The 12271-nt window shown below is 47.4% G+C and overlaps 1 protein-coding gene across 3 annotated transcripts in view; it reads left to right on the forward strand.

The window, feature by feature from the left end:
* The first annotated feature begins 2470 nt into the window (after positions 1 to 2470).
* The window catches only part of ALS2 (alsin Rho guanine nucleotide exchange factor ALS2), a 41717-nt gene continuing 31916 nt past the window's right edge, over positions 2471 to 12271 (forward strand). The window contains exons 1-2 of one of the 3 annotated variants that reach the window (XM_065840823.2): positions 2471 to 2943; positions 5109 to 5233. The gene's annotated coding sequence lies outside the window, so the exon portion shown is untranslated. Of the gene's footprint in view, positions 2944 to 5108; positions 5234 to 11162; positions 11344 to 12271 lie in introns of those variants that run through there. The other 2 variants (XM_065840822.2, XM_065840821.2) reach the window with 2 other exon arrangements.

Consider the following 12271-nt stretch of genomic DNA (forward strand, 5'->3'; position numbering starts at 1 on the left):
CCCACAGGAGTGACAGGAAAACATGTAAAAATTTTTTCTGGCTTTCATTTCAAAGATTCCCACCAACCCACCTGGCCCAGGAGCCCTTCCAGTAACCACCCCAGTATGGGCTGAGCCTGCGCTGCTGAATCCAGTGGGAGTTTTGCCATCAGCATCAAGGAGAATAGGATCACACCTCGGTGCTTTGTTTTGCCCGTGTTCATTCCTTGCCTCGGGCAGGAAAATGTTTGTTTATTTGCTGCCTGCCTCTCTGCAAACATCAATGGGACTCGCTAAAAGCGTTCAAGCCATCAGAGTTGGGGAAGATGCTCCAAAGTTTGTTTGCTTCCTCTGAATCATCCCCGGCGCTCAGATTCGCAGGACTGGGCTGGAAATAACCTCAAGAGAGGTTTTCTCGGGCAGACTCTGCAGGTGTGCTCCAGGGAAATGCCAGCAGCAGGTGAATGGCAAACAGCTGGGAACAAAGAGACTCATTTGCTTTCTTACCAGCAGCCCCACCAAAAACTGGCTTGATTTAGTTAATGACCAGGGCAAACCATCCAGACTCATGTCACTAACCCTGTTCTATGCAGACTGGTTTGCAGAATGAGGTGTGAGGTTCTGCCACAGCCAAAGGCAGCAGCACCCCGGGATCTCTGCACGGGTCAGCCCTGGGCCCCTTGGGAAAACTTGCTATGGAGCCTCAGAGCAACTCAGATTTGAAAACTGCTGATGGTGACCGGACTTGTCCTTACTGGAGCTATAGCCTGTCCCTCTATATAGCATGGTGTTGAGGGTTTTGATTGCAGGGTGACAATAAAACCCTGGCAGATGTATTGTTAACCTCCTCTTCCCCTGCTTCCTCCTTCCCACTCAGGACAGGCGATTGGGAGGGAAAGAAGGACAGAGAGAAGAGAGTTGGAAAAATTAAACATGTTTTACTAATGCTGCTAATAAGAATAGAGAAAATAATACAAAATATACAAAACCAATCTTGTAAGTCCCAGCAACTGCAGAGCCAGCACCCAAAGTCCTGGACTGGACTCTGCAGCCAACCGGAGCTGGATTCAGTCTGTCACTAGGCCTCAGTTCGCAGGGATGACCTGCAAGATCCTCTCCTAATGTTGGACATAAGGAAAAGGGACGAAATCCTCGTGATCTCACGCTTTTATATGAAGCATTCACGTGAATGGGATGTTTTACTCAGTTGGTCAGTCTCTTGGTCACCTGTTTCTCGTTGTCCCTCTCCCGAGATGTCCATCCATGCTTATCAATAACTTCACATTCCATTGCTGTGTTTACCAAAACATGGATCTGGTTCTCCAGGAAAATGCAGCTGATACGAAGCTTTAGCTGACAGGCAAATTCACTAAAAGAGAAACTTGTTTTTAACAAAACCGGGACACATGGGGATACCTAATTGTTGTTGCGGAGGGGTTTTAGCCTTGTATGAGGAGATGACCGGCATAAAAAAAGTGTCTTTGTGATGGGTTTGTCTCAGGAACAAGCACTTCTTTCCTTCCCAACTCGGACACTACCCAGCCAAGCCTTCAACAACCGGAGAAGAAGGTGCTTCCTCCAGCTGGCTGCTCCGCGCCTCCCTCTCCAAATTAAACTTGCTGTGGATGGCGACACATTCCCATTTCACGCTGGCTTGATTAATGTGTCTCAGCTAATTGTCTGGAGGATTCCAGCCCTTTGGACTGCGAGACCAGGTTATTGTTCAGCCCATCGCAGCTGCCATGTGAAAACGGGGGCTGGTTAGTGTTCATGCACCGGAATCAAAGGAGGGGCATCTTGGACCGGGTCACAGAGCAACACCCACTTCTTTGAAAAGATGTTACTATGCTCTACTAAACCCGTAAACCTCTTGCTCAAAGCCCGTCTTCTCCCCCTGCTCTTTTTCCCCCCTCTCAGACAGACGGACCAGGGAGGGAGAATGGCTGGGTTGCAGATGGGTGCATTTCACATTCGAGGTTTTTTAATATTTCACTTTTATATTTCACTTACAGAACGATCCTGCTGAGAGGCTGAGAATCAGTGCTCATCATTTCCCCCTCGCCGACACTCGAATATATTTTCCCGAGAGAAAACATTAAACAAAAATGCGAAAAGAGAGGAAGGGAGAGAGGGGGGCAGCGGGAGAGTGACTGAGCTGGCTTTTCAAAGCGCACTTCTCAACCTGCCCACATCAAAATAAGAGACAACTGGCCCTTTGAAGTCCAGGACACAGACTTCTCTACCAGCCCATGTGGAAATAAAAGAACCCAGCTTTATAAATCACACGGATGTCTCACCTTACCCACATCAAAATCAGGGACAGTGACCTTTAAAACTGAGGTTTAAGGCCCCCCCCAAACCAATCTCCATGAAAATAAGGAGAGTTCAGATCGACTGTGTCTCCAGGTACCTGTCAGCTTCTCCAGTCTGAACCAGGACACATCAGCCCTTTGCACCGAGTGGGGACAAACCCCGTTGTCATCGCGTATCTTCCATCAGGGACATTGCTCTGGGAGGTGACTTCATACCCTGGGCCAGTCCAGCCTTGTTGTGGGTCCGTATTTAAGACGAGTTCCCAGCATGTGATATGCTGTTATACATCAATACTGCTAACTCCAAGCATGTGAAACTTATGCTCCAGATGACCCACAAAATGATCAGATTTCCTTAAAAAATTGTGACATTTTAACATGAAAAATGTCAGGGTTTTTTCTATTCACCTTCTCTTCACCATCCAATTTGTCTTACGTTAGTTGCACTTTGCATTTCCTTCAAATGAAAGCTGGGGTCTACAGCGTGGGGAGCTTGGCCCCACAGAAACTTGAGAGAACATTGCAAGAAACCAGACATTGGGGCAGCTCAGCACGGCCCCTCTCTTTGGGGAGGAATTTCAGGAAATGGTGATTGGTGTGCACTTGTCCTTTGCTACGAAAGGGTTCCAGCGAAGGCCGAAGTATTGCTGAGGTGAGGTGTGAAAGCATCCAGGGCATCAAGCACTGAATGCCATATGAACATGGATTTATAGCTACCTTTTCTGAGTCATTTATGTACAAAAGATGCGATTCCAACCCATGAATTTGCATCTATTTTTGAATTTCCAAGGTAATGGGGCAGGTGATTTTCTCTTTTCTTCTCTTTTCCTCTCCTCTCCTCTCCTCTCCTCTCCTCTCCTCTCCTCTCCTCTCCTCTCCTCTCCTCTCCTCTTTCTTGCTCTTCACTTTCTTTGAAAAAAAAACCACACCTTTTTCCTTTTTTCTCCTCTTCCTCTTCCTCTTCCTCTTCCTCTTCCTCTTCCTCTTCCTCTTCCCCTTCCCCTTCCCCTTCCCCTTCCTCTTCCTCTTCCTCTTCCCTTCCCTTCCCTTCCCTTCCCTTCCCTTCCCCTTCCCCTTCCCTTCCCTTCCCTTCCCCTTCCCCTTCCCCTTCCCCTTCCCCTTCCCCTTCCCTTCCCTTCCCTTCCCCTTCCGCTTCCCCTTCCCCTTCTCTTTCTCCTTCCCTTCCCTTCCTTTCCCCTTCCCCTCTCCCTCTCCCTTCCCCTTCCCCTTCCCCTTCCCCTTCCCCTTCCCCTTCCCCTTCCCCTTCCCCTTCCCCTTCCCCTTCCCCTTCCCTCCCCACCTTTTCTTGTCTTTTTCTTTTTTTCCCCCTGGATCTTTAATGAGATCCCTTGTCAAATCAGACGATGAGTGATATTTATTTAACGGAAATTAATTATACTCTGGGGATTGTTTTCCATGTTGTGTATCCACCCTAATTCCAGCTGTTACCTTGCGGGTCTGCGGCACCAGACGGAGCAAAAACAGCCTCTGCCGGGCTGCCCAAGCAGGCACTTTCCCAACCAAACGACTGCGATTCTATATATCTATACGGTGTTTGACCACCAGACCTCCGTGGGGTGGCACGTGGGGTGACACAGACTGTGCACACACATGCAGAGGGTCACTAAACCAGCACCAGGGGCGCCGGTGTTAGTACATGAAAGGAACTGACTGTTAGAAAACAGTAGGAATGCCTGTTCTGAACCTCACGCTCGACAAAAGCATCTCCAGTTTGGCATCGAAAGCCTCTAAGGAGCTTTGAAATCCTGGCCTAACACAGAGCCTCATTCCAGGCTGTATAATAACATAAAGCCTCCTGTGAAAGGCACTAATTATTTCATGGCTCTTAAAGCTTCCTCATGATTTTTAAATAAGTTTAGAGGGGGGATTGCCTTCTATAGTGGAAATCCTATTAATCACAGTATTAGTTATAATACCGGAGAAATGATGATAGGGATCTAACCATCCAAGTGCAAAACCCCAGGAAGTGTGTCTGGAGGTTTCGGAGCCATAAGGGGAAGGATGCTCTTCATCCACACCCTGCCTGGCTCTGGACCCTCTTCATTGTGCAAGTAGGGATCTTTGGGTTTTTTTGGTCAATAATTCTTCAGTCTCTATGAAAGAGAAATTCAGCATTTATTTAAGTGGACTGAACTCAAGTCTAAGACCCACTGGTCCGTGTTTTTATCACATTCTCAGCAAAAGCAGAGAGGAAAACCCTGCCAGGCAGGAGCAGTTCTGATCGAAGGGACTAAGGAAAAAATCTGCAATACACAGACTTGAGGCTACGACTTCCTTTCCCACCACTTCCCAAATGTCAGTTTTCTGCACTTTCTCCTTTGAAAACCCACATTTGGGAAACGTAATTCTCACTTTCTGCGATGCCAAAGCATGAGACAGAACATTCCGAGTTAAAATGAAGAAGGATCTCTGGAAAAACCTCAGGGTGTTGCCATTTTCAAGGCAGTTCAAGAGCAGCGTCAGTGCTCCTTTGTGGGAATACGGTGTGCGATATCCTGCAGGCAGTCAGGGCTTTAACAAGAACGAAGAGAATTTGCAGTACCTGCACACCTTTTATGCCTTCTTCAATTCGATGTCACTTTAATTGGCTTTACATTTTTGATGAGATGACAAACATCAAAAGAAAGTTTGATGTTGATTTACTCCTGCGTCTGCAAGAGAGTCGCCCAGGATAAAATACGGGACAAAGCCTGTTATGAACATGGCAGATTGGACCAAATTATTTGTGCTCCTCACAGGACCTGTGCTTAGGACTTCAAAATTAAGTAACAACACATCTTTTCTCTCCTGTTTCAGGGTATATTTTACTCACCACCTGGATCTTCACCAGCTGTTCATGAGCACCAGAAGTTCCTGCAAATATTGGCTGGCCGGGGATCATTTTAACAAACACGCAGCCTGCACTCCTCTGAGAAACGAAGGTAGTAACTCATTCACATACACGACATATAGAACGTGATTGTTGGGATAGGCAGGAGAGAAAGGAAGAGATAGTAGTTGTGGCAGAAGCATGTGGAATACTGGGTCGTTTTCCATGAGAAAAAGGTGCAAAATGGCAGTGATAACAGTAGGAAAGATAAACAGGGAATTACCACACAGTATATTGGCTTGAAGGATACATGAGATATGGTTTCTCCTTCAGAAGCAATTAACTGTTCACTGGCAAACTGAAGGCAAGTTTTCATAGCACAAAAAACTCGGTGACAACAGCAAGTTAACATATTCTTATTTTTATGCCATCTCCCGCTCTGCATTTGTGCCAAAGCGAACCAGTCAGCTTAGATAAAACACCCAACCCTGCGAAAAATGCTTAATTTTACCAATGTGTCTCTAATACACACAGAACTATTAGAGCAACCACAACTGCTGGGAAGGAAAGTGTTTTTTTCCTGTAGTGAGACTCAGCTGATCTTCAAACCTGCTTGATGCTGGATCGATCCATCAGGGGCAGTCGGGACTGTCTCTAACTCTCTGTGTTCCCAGATTAAATATACTTTTCTCTACAAAAAAATAAAGGCCAGAAGTAGATAGAACAACTGGTGTATGGGCAGCTCCCTCCTCTTCAGGTATTTTCATCTATTTGTGCGAACAGGGCTTTGTAGACTAGTGCTGTTCATCATATTCCCCTTGAGGCTTCATCTTTGCTTCTGAGATACGGGATGGACACTTACTGCTCTGACAGCATCATCAGGATCCTTCTGTTAACCAGGTGATTCACAAACATTTACTTTTTAATATTCCTAAAGACTCAGCATGTGCCAGATACGCAGGCAAAGCAAGACAGTGACTGCTAAAGGAACAGGAGAGGTATAACTGGTTATAAGGGTATTTAGTTCCAGTTCCACATCAAACTGCTGCACAGGAGCTCCTGTTCTACATGAATCTACCTGGGGAGAGTCCTGTGGTTTGTCTTTTTTTAATGGAAGATGATTCAAAAAAAATGAAGAAAAAATCCTTTCTGATAGGCAGTGTAATCACCCTGAAATGTTAGTCTCCCTGAAATCCCTTAATTGAATCTTCTAAAGTCCTGGAGAGATAGCGAGGGAGAAAGAGAGAGATATGAAGAGATTAAAGCAGCTTTTCTAGCTAGTCCAAGAGCAAAGGAGTCTCCTTCTATTTCTGTTTCTTCATCTATTCAAGGCCTTTTTCACTCCCCATATGCCTCCCACTGACAGGATTGCTGCTCAAGCACACTATGCATGAATTGCCATAATGTTTTATTTTGTTATAACTGGCTTCTTCAAACCAAAGGCTTTAATACCCACTGTCCCATGCTATTACCGAGGGCATTCCGACCTGCCTTCATGGAAACTGCAGCATCCAAAAGACACAGTTTGGGGTAATTTTTTTTTCTCCTTTCTTCCCGATAGACAAGTAGCGTCTGTGTGAATTCACATTATTTCCTAATAGACAAAAATGGAGCTTAAATAATATAATCAGATGAGGTTTCTAGGAATCCACAGCTGAGATGCAACGGCATCATTCCCCAAAAGCCATGAAGCCAGCAGTACAAAACTCCCGCACGTTTTCTGCTCGCAGGTGTTAATTCCTCTGCTGTAGCTTGGTTGATGGTTCAGATGAAGACTGTTCTCAAGGGACCCCAAGTGCTTTGAAATTGGTCAGTACCAGCTCTCTAAATGGGAAGAATAACCTGTAGCTGCAAGGAACAGATTAGGAGGACAGGACCAGAGTGGTAATAGTAATTGGAAACAGGACATTATTTTCTCTTGGATCTTTAAACACAAGCAATCCCGATGCAGTTTACAAACTATTGACAAAGAATGTGTGTCTGGAGTATCCCCCGGGGCAGATCAGGTGGATCAATATGCCGTGTTTGTGCAGTCTGACCGTTTGTGAATGGAGTAGCTGTCCCAAACCAAGGTCAGGAAGGCCTGTTGGTTCGGCACGTTGCTGTGGGCTCTGCGTTATTTTCTGTAAAGAGAGAGGTCGATTCCCAGTTCTCTGAACTGATTTTATGTGGCAGCAATCGCTTCGACTTCCATGAGGTTAATCCCTGCGCCTTTCGGTATAAAAGCAATAAATAAAGACTGAGTGGGCTGTGGATACAAATCTACACACACACCATGGGTTCGGTTTGAGCGGACAGACCAGCGGGATCCAGACTGGGACTCACAGAGTCACCTAATCTGAGCTCAGCAAGGCCACCACAGCAAGTCCTGGGCTTTGAGAGCCCGGTGAAGAATGCGCTGTTGGTGGATGTGAGCCAGGCCGCGCAAAAAAGCCAACAGGAAACCGAAATGATTTTGTGTGACGCGTTAACTCTGAACTTGAGGAGAACTCCTGGAACAAAGCGGAGACAAAATGAGTAAGAAACCAGTCAAAGTTCCCCAAAATGAGCCGAGCTGGCTGAGGAGAACTCGTTGGGAATGACTGCCCTGCAGCTGCTGAGGTTTTCAGGTGGAATATTTGGCCGTGAGGGCAGTTATAGTGCAGTCCCTGAGTCCATGTTTTGGAAATTTAACTTTTCCTCAGGAATGGACTATATCAGGAGCAAGCACAACTTGCCAAAACACAGGCTTGGCTTTTGGAACAGCAGATAATGCGATTTCAGTGCTCGAGACAGACAAAGCAATCAGACTCCACCAGAGATAAGGTATTTTTCATCAGAAGGTTGATCTGAAGAGGAGGAAAAACAGTGACACCCATAGGTCACTTTTGTAGCAGGAAAAGTGTCCCTGCAATATTCTGTATACTTGTATTGCATTTGATATGAATCGCTCAGAGGAAAACACAACATTTGCCGCCAAAACGAATCAAGCTCACCGGCCCTCCCGAGGGAGCAGCAAATCGTCCTGCTGTGGGGTTCCTGCTGACACGGGGGATTTGGGACAGGAAAGTGGAGCAGCTGGCGGGTGTTACTCACAGGATGGCCAGGGACTACATTACTCCACGGGCTTTACCCCGCCTGGCAGCGGAGCCCTTGAGATCTGTGCCAAAATTACAACATGGCATCTCGGACACATCTGAGCGTAAAGGATGTTTAAAATCTGGGGCCCCAGGAAACTTCATTAGAATTGGTGTTGCTTAACAACTGTCTGGAAAAAAAAGATGTGAACAAGGTGGCAACGTTTGAAGATGGCAGAAGTGTTTAGATTCGCCGTGATAAGAAGTGACAGCGAGGAACTTCAGAGAGACCTGACAAAGCCAGATGAATGGGCTGCTGGAGAAGATTCCAAGTTATTGTTGACAGCTGTGATACCAATTGACTGAAGCTGCTCGGGAAAGGGACCCAGGCATGAAACCTCGAGTCAGCATGCAGCAACAGTCCTGAAAGCTAATTAAATGTGAAGAGGCATACAAAGGGGAGTAGGAGACTATTACAACATCAATCTGTAAAGGATGGGTACGTCTGCAGCTCCGCTCAGGTCCCGTCAACCAGCTGCGGTAGAAACCAAAGTGATTTAAGTGACTGTAAATATGAAGGTGGTTCCCAGAGGAGAAAGTGAGGTTTGAGGGTTTTTAATTAGAGAGATGAATGATGTATTCTAATGATAAGAGGATACAAATCCATGTCACAGTTCCAAAAGCTGAATGTCTTTATTCAGGCTCTGAGAACGGGAAGAGGGACTAACCAAAAAAAGGCTTTGGAGACTGAGAGGGAGGTTGTTCCATCTTTATCAAAGGCGGCTTCTATCCAAAGCGGTCGTCATTTACGGAACAAATAAACATTAGTAAGCACTTTACAGTGCCCGTACGTGTTCTGTGTCATACGCAGGAAGGACAGAGCAAGGCTGCCTGGTGGGGAAGCGGGATGTCACCAAGGAAAACCCATCACCGCGCGGAAGGATCGCAACTCGTCTCTTTGTACATATCTCATAACACAGTGAATTTGTCGTGTGTCTGACACAGCAGAACAGCCTGAGGGCTGCTCCAGATTCACCTTTCCCCACAGATTGCAGCCAGATTAGTTTAGGGCTACAAATTTCATTCCGATAAGGCACAGATGCGCAACCTTGTTTCTGCTGGGTTAGCTGGAGCACACAATGCAGAGCTTGGGCCGGCTGTGGGAGACCACATGAGTTTTGGTCCTGGATAAAAGCTGCTTTGTTTGGTTGGTTGGTTGGTTGGTTGTTGTTGGTCTGTGATTTGTTTTGTTTCCAAACAATCTGCAAACGATACCTGAAGAGTTTCATGCTGGCAAAGCACGTGTGCTGCAGCATCCTGTCGTGGCAGTAGTGACACACGCGTCTCCCATGTTGTTGTCCTGAAGCAATTAAAATATTTCCTCCTTTTTTTTTTCTCCTTGGCTCCTGCTCATGCCCCCGCCTGTAATAACTGGCATGAGCGAGGTTTCTGCCCCAAGCAGGCTTGTGATTTCTGCAGTTTTGCTCTGAAAAGCTGACACGCTGCGATCTGAACTCACCCTGGAGCAGCTCCATTGATCCCAGCTCTTTTGGCACACGTCCTCTGAAAACAGCCGAGGCTTTTTCATAACTCAAGAGGGAGAATTGAGCAATAAATCCAAACCTTCTGCTCTTAAAAACTCCTTTCGGTTAAGCAAGTCTCAGTGCAATGTGCCAGGTAATGAAGTGCTACGTTTCGTGCAGGAACAGACCTCGACCTCTCCCCGTGTCCGCAGCAGCTGGTGTTCCGTACGCTTCACTGGGTTTGGTGTTTGAGAATAACCATCTTCCCTTAGCAAAAGGATTTTTTAAGCAGAAATGCACTGGGAAGGCAGGAACAATTTCTGCGTCTTGTTGCAACCCAAGTTCCCAGCCTTGGCACGGCCAGAAGGAGCTGATGTACCCAAAGGGCTCCATCTCTTTCATGCTATGTTCTCCTGCAGCCCCCAGTTGGCCACAACTTGCTAAATATCATGGGCTTTAGTCTCCTGTTTATTTTGCATGTGTCGTTTGAGCCGGCACGACACGGCGGTGATTGGGATGTGCTGTCCAGCTCATGTCCTGGCATGAGAAGGGGGGTCTGGATGCAACACACTGGGTAATAAACCAGCGACACAAGCGTTGTTTGCACATCTGTGCAAAGTGCCTTTTTGTGAAAATATTTGTTATTGTTACGACCACACGGACTTTAAAAATATGTTTAATGCTTGCATTTTAAAGGAGCGGAGAGATAAATGCAGAAGTGGACGGAATAAAACTACACATTGTAGTTCATGCTGAGATTATGATCTCAGGTAGGTTCTGAGTGAAGGACCAGAGGGGAACTTCTCTGTTGCAAAGGGAAAATAGCAATTTTTTGCTAGTTAGAGCTGATAAATGAAGCAAGCATGGTAATAGCTGGTAGCCCTGAAAACAAAGTAACAGTGTTCATTTCAGTGGGCAGAGGAAATGCTGCAATAGAACTGTTTAACTCTTGTCCTTTGAAGGTGTAGGAGTTTGTACAGCCGAGCCTGTTCCTGTCTGCAGAACCAAAGTCTTGAAAGGGAAGGACGAGGTGAGATCAGGACAGGTCTGCTCGCTGCTGACACAGTGTAAAAAGTACACTTTACAGAATGCATACATATAGTGCATGCATAAATACGCCTGTGTATTTTGTAAGATGTGTGCACGTATAGAAATCAGCAGCTTTCTGGAGCAGCACAGGTGTTGTTGATCGCTCGTTACCGACCAGGTGTCCCGTGCAGGGTGCAGCTCTGGGCTTTATTTGTGCCTTTCGTATTTTACAACACACCTGCAGGTGCTTTTCCTGCGCCCGGGTGCCTCAGAGCGCCTCTCGCCTCTTTTGTCCCGCGGAAGGACCCGTCGCTACCGAATGCGAGGCACCGCCCCGGGGCTGCGGCCTCTGTACCCGCCTCTGGGGCCCGCCCCCTGCCCCTGAGGCCCCGCCCCTGTTCCCGAGGCCCCTCCTGGTGCCCCCGCGTGAATCAGCTGATCTGCGCCCCGCACGGGAGGGGCGGAGCGCGGTCACGTGGGGTGCCGGTCCGCCTGTGCCGCCTCAGCCGCTTCAGGCTGTTCCCGCCGCCGGGTGCCTTCCGCCGTCCCCCCTGAGCCGCGGCCCCGGGAGCCGCTCCGGCACGGCAGGTGCGGGCCCGGCTGCGGGGAAACAGGTCGGGAGGGCCCGGGTGGGGTTGTGAGGAGTAGCGGGTCCCCTTCCCCGCCTCGGAGGGTGAGCTGAGGGGCTGCGGGGGCACTCGGGAGCAGGCCCCTGCTCACCGAGCTCCCCTTGGACACACCGCGGCGGGGTGAGGCGCCGGGAGCGGGCTCGGGAGGTACCTGAGCTGGGCACCTGCGGGTTTGCTGCCGGGGAACGAGGGGCACCTGAGCGTCTGCTGCATTTAGAAGGTGTCATTCCAAAATAAAAAGAGGAGGAAGGGCTATTCAGACATTTTTAAGCCCCTTTGAGTTTGGTCAATTTTAAATTATTGATTATGTACTATAGCAGCTGGGTTTCAGCTGTGCTGTTTTGGCTGATACTAGGCCCTTTCTTTGTCATTTTGTGGTTTGGTTTTGTGTTCCTGACTCCTGTACTGGTACGTCTTGTTTGTTATCGTCACTCATTTGCTGGATCTGGCATTAGAAGCTTTGCATCTTCATCCGAAGGGATTGCTGCTGTCTTTTACTAGCAAGTTGTTTTGGATTACTCTGAGCAGATCCTAATTGAACAATGTTTAAAAACAGTGGTTGTTCCTAGTCAGTGCTGACCAAAACATAAGGACTTCTTGAGCTGGTAATGCATTATATATGAACCACAGTTGGCAATAATAAATGAGATACATGTAGACAAGACTGATGTTGACAACGCTGTTTGGAACTGGAGGTAACTTCCTTCAGAACAACCTCGGTGGGTAATCTTGTATAACAAACTTGCAGTCTTGGTAGTGTCATTTATCGCTAAATATGGTGCAACGAGCTTATTAACAGTGTGTTTGTGAACATGTCTGAAAGTTGTCAAAGTGCTTGTAGTATTTATTAACAGTAGCAGGTAAATAGGCACATAAGGCTGACAGGAGCCCTGATATTTCTGAAAGTCAGGGC

The sequence above is a fragment of the Patagioenas fasciata genome, chromosome 7 (genome assembly GCF_037038585.1).
Source record: "Patagioenas fasciata isolate bPatFas1 chromosome 7, bPatFas1.hap1, whole genome shotgun sequence".
Lineage (NCBI taxonomy): Eukaryota > Metazoa > Chordata > Aves > Columbiformes > Columbidae > Patagioenas > Patagioenas fasciata.